The 11,984-nt window shown below is 39.5% G+C and overlaps 1 long non-coding RNA gene across 1 annotated transcript; it reads right to left on the bottom strand.

The window, feature by feature from the left end:
- Positions 1-611: 611 nt before the first annotated feature.
- LOC113598497 (uncharacterized) lies at positions 612-2,707 on the bottom strand. Its single transcript, XR_003419122.2, has 3 exons — positions 2,481-2,707; positions 1,650-1,723; positions 612-1,490 (listed from the first exon to the last, which is right to left on the bottom strand). It is a non-coding gene; the product is annotated as an uncharacterized LOC113598497 (long non-coding RNA).
- Positions 2,708-11,984: the final 9,277 nt, after the last annotated feature.

Raw genomic sequence — 11,984 nt, 5'->3', positions numbered from 1 at the left:
ACTTAAAAAAATTAGTTTCATGGATTTCAAAGATATTTATTGAACATCTACTATATATAAGATACTAAAATTAAAAAAAATTATCAAGATGTGGTCTCTTCTTTAACACAATAATGTGTTAAATTTGAATGCAAATCTGTCTTCTGAAACTAATTAGTAGCAAAAGTTACACCTTATTAGGATTAACAAGCAGCTAATTTTATAAAGCCCAGCTGCTGTGCTTTTTGAATACAATAGAGTAAGTAGTTATCTATCATAAGGCTATTCTGACTCTTGGAAAAAATTCAGAATTATTTTATGATCTAAAACTAAATGAAATAGCTGGAGATTAAAGTGATCAGACATAGAAAAAATATATATACCTGATTCATTCTTCTAATTCTTGCTCAATACTTTCTGGTTCCTGTGTGTTTGTTTTGTTTTATTTTAATACAGAAAAGTACAGAGAATCATATAAGAAGCACCTATATAGTCCACTACTCAGAATGAACAAATGTCAACATTTGGTCATTGTCTTAATCAGCTCAAGGTGCTATAACAAAATGCCACAGACTGGTAACTTAAACAACAAACATTTATTTCTCACGGTCATGAAGCCGGGAAATCCAGAATCAAGGCACCAGCAGATCCAGAGTGATGACAGTCTTGCAGATGACAGTCTGGTTCATTGTGTCCTCACACGGCAGGGAGCAGAGGGAGAAAGCAAAGTCAAGTCTGTGTGTGTGTTTAATAAGGGCACCAGTTGCATCCACAAGGGCTCCATCCTCATGACCCCACTACCTGCCGAAGGCCCCAGCCCCTAACATCACCTCACTGGGGATTAGAATCTCAACATATGAATTTGGAGGAACACATTCAGTCCATAGCATGGTAATGTTTGCTTTATATATTCTAATAACACACATAAAATAGCACAGATAAAATGTAGGTCTTCTGTTCTCTTTTCAGTTCCATTTTCTTCCCTCCTTAGAGATGGTCACTCTCCTGAGTGCACACCCTCCCAGTCTTCATTTTACTACACTTTTGTACTCAGAAATAAGAGATAAACTAAATAGATGCTCTTATTTTGAATACATTATTCTGACGCTTGCCTTTTTCACCTCACATTATGTTTTTGAGATCTATCCATGTTGATACGTGTCGCCATTTTATTATCTAGAGAGAAGTAAAATCATAGCAATTTTTTAAAAGTTTATTTCATTTATTTTGAAAGAGAGAATGAGCAAGTGGGGGATAGGAGCAGAGGGAGCCTTGCAATCCTCCATCGACTCATTGCTAAAACAGTAAGTGATGATATGGAGCACCTAAAAGGAATCGTTTAATGTTTTAACTCTCTGGCAAATTGCCTAAGATGAGTTTCTAAATTGCTTCAAATATATGGTTTTCGCCCCAAATGCCCCTCACGCTGTGATAAAACATAAACGTGCACTTAGCTATTTACTTGTGCCAGGAGCTGGGCAAGAGTTGAGAGAGGGTCAGTTTTTGAGAGTCTGCAAATGAAGAGGAGAAAAAAGATCTCTGGCATGGCTTTTAATCAATAACCAATCCATCAGCTCTTATTCACAAACTGTGTTTCTAAAGAGTTAACCTATGATTCGTCCCTTCAGGGAGACCTCGAACTCAACTTGTGGAATAGTATGAACGCTTACCCCTCTTTCATCTCAAAGGATGGCATTAGGGTCCATTTGAGGGTCACTAGGAGTGCCATTGGGGACACAGGTTTCTGCAGAGGGAGAAGGTGATTGAGAAGACAGAAAAAGTGACAATGCTATTCTCCTCCATCATGGACACATCTGTACATATTCCTCCCCCCATCCCCATAATCCCAGGGCCAAGCCACCTCTCTTGCACCTCTCTGGTCCCTATTTTACCTACACTCAATTTTGTATTTCATTTATTTCTATTTAAACAAAAAAGCCCTGGGGCTCCTGGCTGGCTCAGTCAGTAGAGCATACAACGCTTGATCTCAGGGTAGTGAGTTCAAGCCACATGTTGGGTATAGAGCTTACGTAAAAAAAACAAAACAAACAAACAAAAAACACCATAAACATAAAAAGCTTTATGACAGAAAAAAAAGGATTGTTTATAAAAAGTCATGAGGAGGGGCACCTGGCTGGTTCAGTCTAAGCGTCTGACCTCGGCTCAGATCATGATCTCATGGCTCCTGAGTTTGAGCCCCATGTGGGGCTCTGTGCTGACAGCCCAGAGCCTGGAGCCTGCTTAGGATTCTGTGTCCCCTCTCTCTCTGCCCCTCCCTCCCTCACACTCTGTCTCTCTCTCAAAAAAAAATGTTTTTTAATTAATTAATTTAATTTAATTTAATTTAATTAAGAATAGGTTATATAAACCTTTAGAAGGAAACATGAAAAAGTCTGGGTGAAAATAAAGTTAAAAAAAAAAATCTGGGTGTGGGGGGAAATTGCTGAACTTGAAAAGGGTAAAAAACAGTAGCTTTTAGAAGAAATGGCTTTTGATTTTACCCAAATTAATTCCTTATGTTGCTAAGAAATCTGAGCTGAAAATATACTGCATTCTCTTCCTGAGTAAGTGATATCCATCTCCCAAAGGACCATCTGTGGTCATTATGATGTCACCTTGGCAGAAACTTGAGGACATTAGTGGATCAGATGTCTTGAGTCTTAGTAAAACACCATTAACATTTTAAAATAAATGATTACATAACGGATTCCTACTTTCTTTGTAGAGGGTGCACTTCCAAAATATATCATCAAACATATTCTCTTTCAATTACAAATGGATTCAGATGTGATTTTTTCCACCATGTCAATGTCAGACTTTATGACCCATCGCAGAAAAATAAATAAAATGGAGCGTTTTCTGGATTACTGGAATCTAAAAGTAAAGCCAGCCTTGAGGTCATGTTATCGTTTTGTAAAACCTAAAGCCGTCCTAAAGGTTAGCATCAGATTCAGAGTCATGTTTGCCTAGTCCTTATGTGATTGTAGTGTTTGAATAAGTGCCTATGGCAGATGTTTTTCATTTTTCCCAGAACTATGATTTTAGGTAGAAAAACACCTAGCAGTGGCATATCAAACATCATGTCAAAAATGCTAAGGTAAAATCTGGTACTTGATAAGGAAGGCGATTTGACTCCAAAATGTAATGAAAACCCTTAAAAATTGAATTGTTTTCATATCTTGTATAGAGAATTTAGGCTGGAGATGGTAGGTTTGGTCATTCATTAAGCGTTTGTGGAAAACCTATTATGTGCAATCATTGTGCTAAATTTGCAGGAATTAGAGATATATCAGACAGTAGTGGGAGATGATGGGTTTATAAATAATAATAATAACAACACAATGCCAGAGTGCTCCAGGGAAAGCATCAACAACGGGATGTAGGAGTTGTGAGAAATATAATGGTTTAGTCGTGATCAGGGCCTTGAAGGACTAGTTGAATCTCAATTGGCAGATTTGGTAAAAAGAAGTTAGGGTAATCTAAGCAGAGAGAAATTTATGAGGAAAGGCACAGTCAGGGAAATGTAAACAAAATGGTACATAAAGAGGGGTCATGAGGAATGAAGCTGGAAAGAGAGGTCACAGGTAATCATGGAGGCCCTCCAATACCATGCTACAGAATTAGGAATTTGCTAGTTAAGTCAACACATGATCATGAACATCTTCAAAATGGATCAGAGAAAGATATCCACAGTAAGATCAGGAAATAAGGAGCTAAATCAACCGGGTGATACTCCAGATTCATGACTCAGGAAGCTCTTCAGTTAAGAGGAACTTTTCTATTTAGGAAGTAAAAAATAGGTAAAAGCTCTTTGCTGTCATTATTTGTTTTTGTAATTTGGAACATTGCTTTCTAATGGGGTGAGAAGACCTAAGGATTAACAAATTAAATCATGGAAAAGAGCTTTGCAAACAATAAAGTCTTTTATTTATTTATTTACCAGTTAAATTCCAGTATTGTCAACATCTAGTGTTATATTAGTTTTAGGTGTACAATATAGTGACTCAAAAATTCTATACATTACTCAGTGCTCATCATGATAAGTGTAATAGAGTCCTATTTATTTCTTTCATCTCAAGTAACATGAAACAATCATTTACATGAGTGGAAGAATAATATAACATTAAGGATATGGAAGAGAAGTATTTTATTGCATGAAAACTAATAATACTCTTGAGGATAAAGTAAGAGAGGAGGAGAAAGGACGGTGCGCAGGGAGGGAGATGGAGGAAGGGAACAGGGAAGACAGGAGCAAAAAGGAAGATGGGGAAGAAAGGAAGGCACATGGATACAAGTAGACCAGGTCCACAGAGAGAGACACGGGGTGGGTAGTGCTTAGGCACACAGCAGGCAAGAACTTCAGAACATCCCTCATTTGTTCACTTTCTCCCGACAACTTCTCTTCTTCCATCGCTGGCCCTGTCTCCAAGGTTCTGAGCTGGGCATTTCTCGCTCTTCTCCAAATCAGGAGAACCTAGGGGTTATATTTAGGTCATAGTTCACATGATAAGACTCTCAACAGCCTATGAACAGATAGCAATCTTAGGAATTGCCTACTTTTCAAAAGGCTCCATACATGTATAATTTTACTGCAAAGACATTTCACTTCTCAAAGCACCTTCATATCTACCATCTCCTTTGAGCTTCCAGTTATGTAGAACAAGCATTCTTACTCTCACTGTGCAGATAGAAGAGGAGAAATGGTTGTAAGGTCTTCCTGAGTAAATGATATCCATTTACCAAAAGACCATCTGTGGCCATTATGATGTCACACTGGTAGAAACTTGAGGATATGAGAGGATCAGATGTCTGGAGAGTGAGTAGAAACTATCTCAAGTCTTGATAAAAAGCAATAACATTTTAAAATCAATGATTATATAACCTATCCCTGTTTTTTTTGGGGGGAAAGTACAGTTTATTATAGTGTAAAGGGTATTAGGATAAGTCAAAAGATCTGAATTTTAATAGTAATAATGATATTATTAGCTAATAAAAATAGCTACATTTAGTAAACGTTTATGCCAGACACTGTGTTAAACCCCTTATGTGTTATTTCCATTCCCCTCTACTGCAACTGTATGAGGTCAGCACTGTTTTTTGGTAAGTAATAGAGCTAAGGTGTAGGGAACTTAAGTAATTTGACCAAGTGTTTTAGCTCAGGTTCTATATCACTCAAACTATTTATAACTTCTTTGGGTCTCTTATTTCCTTACAAATTACATTTGTAATTTCTAAGACGACTTGAAAAAGAATGAAGATATAGTTTGTTCATCAAAGGAAGACAGTCTGATACACAATGTCAGGGGTTGCTAAACTTTTTCCGTAAAGAACCAGACACGAAACATTTCCAGCTTTTCAGGCCATACCAGCTCTGTCACAATTCCCCAGCTCTGCCGATGTGGAGCAGAAGCTGTCATGACAATACCCAGGACAAGGATGGCTGGGTTCCAATCCAAGTTTATTATGGACCCTGACATCTGAATTTGGTGTAACTGTCACATGTCACAAAGTATTACTGCTCTTTATTTTTTTCAAGTAGTTAACAATATAACAATTATTCTTAGCTTACAAGCCATACACAAACAGGCAGGGTGATTAATTTGGCCTGCAGGCCAGATTTACAGAACTTCACTTTGTGCAAAGATGTCACAGATATATACGTCCACAGAAAAGTTTTCCTAGAAAAGAGTTGCATCTACAAAACAGACATGATTGATAACATTATTTCTAAACGATCAGGAAGGAAATATTTTTCGAGTAGAAGAAACTATTTCATCTATTCTTAACAATAACCACTGCCTCTGCAGTGCCTTATACTTGTGATATGTGCCATGTTAGAAGGCATTGCTGGAGGGGCGCCTGAGTGGCTCCGTCGGTTAAGCTGCTGACTCTTGGTTTAGACTCAGGTCATGATCTCACCACTCGAGAGATCAAGTCCCAAGGTAGGCTCTGCGCTGATAGCTTGGAGCCTGCTTGGGATTCTCTCTTTCTCCCTCTCTCTCTCTCTGCCCCTCGCATGTGCACATATACTCTCTCTCAAATTAAATAAATAGTTTTTTTAAAAGAAAGAATTGCTGGAACACATAAGAGCCTATATATCCTGGGACTAGATGGGGTGGATTCACTAGAAGCTAAGACCAAATTGATCCCAAAACAAGCCCCAGAAAAAGACTTCTAGGTAAAGAAAGCATTGTCGCTAAATTCAGAAAGAGTTGTTTTTTTTTTAAATAAAAGCATTAAACAGGCATTTAATTAAATTAATGGATAGCTTTTTGAGCATCTCTAATTATGGGTCTTATTCTCCTCAAGGTAGTCAGGCTCCTGGCAGCAGCAGACAAACAGGTTTGGAGGCAGTGTCAGTAGAAGTGATCATGAATATACTGTCCTCGATGATTTTATCTCCATACATAGTCTCCTTGATGATCTCCCAGTCATTAGCACCTCAGATTACAGTATCTGGAAACAAAAATGCCCATCAGCACCCTCTAATCCATGCGCATGCAGGCTCCTGTGCACATGCACATGTTTTGGGAGATGAGCTCTTGGCTGGAGTTCATTCATTGTATTGGCTTCATTAATCTCTTGGGCATTCTGGTATGAGAATTCTTTTCATCTTTTGATATCCTGGCCAACAGCATTGGTTTGTGGCCATCTACTACTGTACCTGTAAATATATTATAAAGGCATTAGATTTAGGATGTCCTATTAGCCTTAAAAACAGGTCTCATTCCTGGAGGGAGTGGCTAACGGGTAGGTATCTCCCCAAGAAAGCGTTCAATGCCAGGGTCTGTCATCTGTGGAAGAAGCAGGAAACAGGAATCTGAATTCTGTCTCATCCCACAGAACGGTCTTATTTTTCCTGGACCAAGCCCTCTAATGGCCTCATGACTTTGAAGAGGAAGGGTGCCAGGTGAGTGCTCTTGTGGGGTAAACACAAGAATGGAGCCTCAGCAGGAAGGAAGGTCAAGCGTACATTTTGTTCAAGCAGGCCACATCTTTTTTATTTTTTTAAGTTTATTTATTTATTTTGAGATAGAGAGAGAGAGAGAGTGAGGATGAGCTGGGGAGGGGCAGAGAGAGAGAGGGGACCAAGGATCCAAAGCAGGCTCTTTGCCCACAGCAGAGAGGGGCTTGAACTCACAAACATGAGATTGTTACCTGAGCTGAAGTTGGATGCTCAACTGACTGAGCCACGAAGGCGCCCTCAGCGGGGCACATCTTATAAGCAGATTATGGTACTCTTTGTTAGGCTCTTTCTTTATTTGTTTTATTACCCTGGACTTTGGCAAATTCGCAGATTATGGTACTCTTTGTTAGGCTCTTTCTTTATTTGTTTTATTACCCTGGACTTTGGCAAATTCTGATTTAAATGTTCCAGACTTACTTTAGGATTGCTGTGAGTTTTAAAAGCAAACGTGTCAAAGCCAAGGTGTTAAAAGGGGAGCAGTGCCCCCCTGAGGCCAGCTCATGGTGGCAGCAGTAACCAGTGAGGTCCCCAAGGGACTGTGCAATGCATCTGTGGAGACTCACCCTCTTGTACCACTCCTGCAAAATTGGGAATTGGTATAAGATGGGGAAGGTCGTCTTCATTTTATAGCCTTCAAAATTTCTAAACTCTTTTGTAGAGAAGCATTCTTATGTAGTAAGTATGAGATGATAGCATGTAGATTAGGCATAGGCTGGAGTCTGTGTGACCTCAAGCAAGTTACTCTACCTCTCTGTGCTTCAGTTTCCTCAATGGCCAAATATGTATAAGCGTACCTTTCTGAAATGACTTATTCAAAGGATTCAATAAGTTAGTATATAAACATACCTACCATGGTGTCTGGCTCATAGTACATCCTCAGTACAAGTTTCCTGGTATTACTGTAGTATCTCTTTTTTTATCTGCCTGATTAAATGGGACAAAATGATCTTCTCTCAGTCTTCTGACTTACTGTAAAATTAGTAAACTGTGGTAAAGCTGTGGACATCAGCCCCTAAGATCCTAGCGCCAGGCCAGGCACCGTGAAAACTCCTGAAGAATTTTACAACACGGTTCTTGTTCTCTGGGTGCTTATGAGCAAATGGGGAAGGCTGACGTGTGAGTTTAATGGTGGCCACATGGTGTGATAGCCTTGATGGTGTTGGACAGGGGTTTGTTTTTTCAGCCTCGCTCAGGCTCGATTTCCTCTTTTGCAAAATGGGGATTATAATAGTAACTACCTCATAGGGTTGTTACGAGAACTGAACAGGTTAATACAAGTGAAGTGCTTACAACAGTGCAGATGTGTGGTAGATGCTGGGTGTCAGCATATGTTACCATGAAGCGGTGCGTGGACAATGATGTGCCAACTGGTACAGCAGAGGTCCAAGGAGAGGTCGTTGTATGCTAGAGCAATGACAGAGTCTTCATGAATGCAATAAGGCTTGAACTGAGGATGTGGGTTGGGTGGGACTGGGACAGGCAAAGACAAGTTGAGGAAGGAATAATATTACCAGAAACACGAAGAAGGAAATTGGCAGGGACGTTTGTGATTACAGACTGCCGTATTAATTCCTGCGTGACAGAACCCTCTTTGAGAATTGCAGTATGTAATAAATGTATTTAAGTGAATATCTTATGACTTGCAAAATGAATATTCAGAAGAAATGAATATCTTCTGACTTGCAAAACAGATTGGGTACTCTGAGTTACTTCTCTCTAAAAGTGATTTATGTCAATTTCTCGGATTCTACAGAATTCTATAGAATTGTTGGTCTGGAACTAGCTTATGCAGTTACGTAGTTGCGGGGAGAAGTGGAAGAATTTGTAGCTGTAGGATCCTGTTTTGACAGCAGATGGCTCCCTTACATATAGGTAAGAAAAGTGGCATGATGGTCTACATAGGAATCCTTTCCATCATTTGTGTGGTTATCACTTATTGTATATCATTGAGGCTGAATTTGGAAGTAATCCTTCTCAGTGTTTTTTGTTTGTTTGTTTGTTTGTTTGTTTGTTTGAAAGATGATATTAAAGCAGCAGGATGAGCTTCCTTCTTAGGAGCTCTGCTTACCTCTGAGGATAACAACCTGATTATTATTCTTTCTGAGAATGAAAAGTCACACACTTGGCAATACTTATTCCCTTAATTCCCTCATAGAGGTTGTTGTTCAGCCTCAATAGTACCTCACTTATACATGCTGTAGACAGCACAAATTTGGTCTTCCAGCCATTCCAACGTGTTTTAGTGATAACACTGATCACACACCAGGAAATTTTCATTTCACCCTTTCTCGACATTTAGACTCCACAAACCTCAGCTTCGTCTCACTCAGTATCAGAAGTAATAGCACTACTCTCTCTTTCCACCACTTGGGCCTTGGTAGAAACACTTGGTAAACTCAGCCCCATCCTGGTCAGCTTGGCACATTTTCCCATACTATTTCTCCACATCAGTTTGACCTTTGCTAGTGTCTTTTGCTTGGCGTACTGCTGGGGAAAATACACAAATGGAGCAAATCTGGGTCATTGCAGATTTAAAATAACAGGATTACAGTGTTGGGAGCTTACTTAGGGCTCCCCTTTTTTGTGGCTTTCTAAAATGAGGAAACAAGAAAGGTTACCTGGTCCATCAATTTCACCTTTGCCTCCGCAGGCCAGTCTTAGGTCTCCCTTCCCTGCACATACCCTATCGAATCTCTTATTTATTCCATGAGCTGCACCCAGAATGTTTTATATAGGATAGGCTGGGGCAGCAACATACTGGAAGGAGCTGAGGGCTTGCCTAGAAGCTATATTCACATAGCACACTCCTCTTTCTACTTAGATGTGTTTATTAAGGAAGTAAGATGAATCTAACGCTCTTGTCTCTAAGCCACCCCTTGTTTCCACTACTGTACTGTGCTCCTTGGCCTCCCTGCCCAACATGATAATTGTCAAGTTTGTTTCAATGAGGGATGGAGAATATGAGGCTGGAGTGTTGTGGAGCAGAGTATTTCCTCACCACGGCACTCTCTGTTCTCACCCTCTCAGTCTTTTCAACCCTTAACCTTTACTGAATCATAAAACTCTTTGAGGATCTGATAAAACCATGACCCCTGTCTCCAAAAAAAAATGCCCACGTACACAGCAGTTTGAATATAGTATCAGGTCCATACAGCCTTAGAAGTTCCCTATGCAGCTCTGATTAAAACTCTGTCTTAGAAAAAGAGATTTTTTTTCCTTCAGAAACAAAAACAAACAAAAAACACAAAAAACCAAAATGGGGCATCTGGGGGGCTCAGTCAGTTAAGCATCCGACTTTGGCTCAGGTCATGATCTCACGGTCTGTGAGTTTGAGCCCCGCGTCGGGCTCTGTGCTGACTGCTCAGAGCCCAGAGCCTGTTTCAGATTCTGTGTCTCCCTCTCTTTCTGCCCCTCCCCTGCTCATGCTCTGTCTCTCTCTCTCTCTGTCAAAAATAAATAAACATTAAAAAAAAATAAAAACAAACAAAAACAAACAAAAACACCTAACCATCCTACCTGCTGTATCACATTCTTTCTTTATGATGTTTTCTCTTCTTTTTTTTTTAACATTTTTTTTAATGTTTTATTTATTTTTGAGACAGAGAGAGAGACAGAGCATGAGCAGGGGAGGGGCAGAGAGAGAGCGAGACACAGAATCCGAAGCAGGATCCAGGCCCCCAACTGTTAGCACAGGGCCAGACGCAGCTCGAACTCACGAACCGTGAGACCATGACCTGAGCTGAAGTCGGACACTCAACCGACTGAGCCACCCAGGCGCCCCTGATGTTTCTTTTCTTACGATAATTGTTAGCACAGGATCTTCCAAGGGCTTTCTGTATCTTAAATAACCGGATGATCACAAGGACCATTTGGTCAGTAGGCACTGTTGTACAGATTAGAAAAGTAAGACCCACAGAGTTCAAGTAACTTTTCCAAGTTCATGTCCAAAGCCTTAATCACTCCATTCTATTTATGTGTTTCTTTTCTAGCATATTCAGCTTGTAGGTTTAAATGAGCAGATGCTATCCAAAAAGTCCATGTATTTATTTCCTAGGGCTGCAGTAATAAATTCACATGAACTGAGTAACTTAAAACAACAGAAATTTATTCTGTCACAGCTTTTAGAGCTCAGAAGTCTAAAGTAAAGGTATCATCAGGCCCCACTACCTCTGGAAGCTTTAAGAGAAAACCTGTTCCTTGCCTGTTCCATCTTCTGGAGATTGCTGACATCTCTCTGTGCTCCCTCTTCACATTGCTTTCTCCTCATTGTGTCTGTGTTCTCTTCCTTTGCCTCTCTCTTATAAGGATACTTGGAATGGTGTTTAGGGCCCACCTGGATAATCCAGGAGAATCTCCTCACTCACTCCTCACTCAGGGTCCTTAACTTAATTACATCTGCAAAGACTCTTTTTCCAAATAAGATAACATTGATAGGTTCCAGAGCTAAAAGGCCAAGACTGGATGATAATATATGTAAACAGTTTTTAACTGGGTGAATGACAGCACCTCAAGAACACACATAATAGATTAATTTCAGCCTTGAGAGAGGTTTCCAGAGCAGTGTTTCTCAACTGTGGCTACACACTATAACCACTTGGGCATCTTGGAGAAATACCAGTGGAACCTATACCAGACCAGTTGATTCAGAATCTCTGGGAGTGGGGCTTGAGCATCAGTACTTTTCCAATGGCCCTCAAATTAATAAAAGATATGCAAAACATATGCACAGGAAACTATAAAATATTATTGAGAGAAATTAAAGAACTAAGTAAATAGAAAAATATATCATGCTCATGCATTGAAAGACCCAATATTATAAAGAGGTTAAAGATTAATTTATAGATTCTAGTTGATCTATGGAAACCAAAAAATATCTAACCAGTATTTTTGTGAAAATTAACAAAATTACAGTAAGTTTTATATGGAAGGGCAAAGAGCTAAAAATAACCAATATAATCTTAAAGAAGAACAATGGTTGTTTTGTTCTTACCAATATCTATTACAGAGCTACAATAATTAATACAGTATGGTATTGTGG

Source organism: Acinonyx jubatus, chromosome B2 (genome assembly GCF_027475565.1).
Source record: "Acinonyx jubatus isolate Ajub_Pintada_27869175 chromosome B2, VMU_Ajub_asm_v1.0, whole genome shotgun sequence".
Taxonomy (NCBI): domain Eukaryota; kingdom Metazoa; phylum Chordata; class Mammalia; order Carnivora; family Felidae; genus Acinonyx; species Acinonyx jubatus.
Note: the sequence above shows the minus strand (reverse complement) of the source record. Positions and strands in the feature narration are given on the sequence as shown.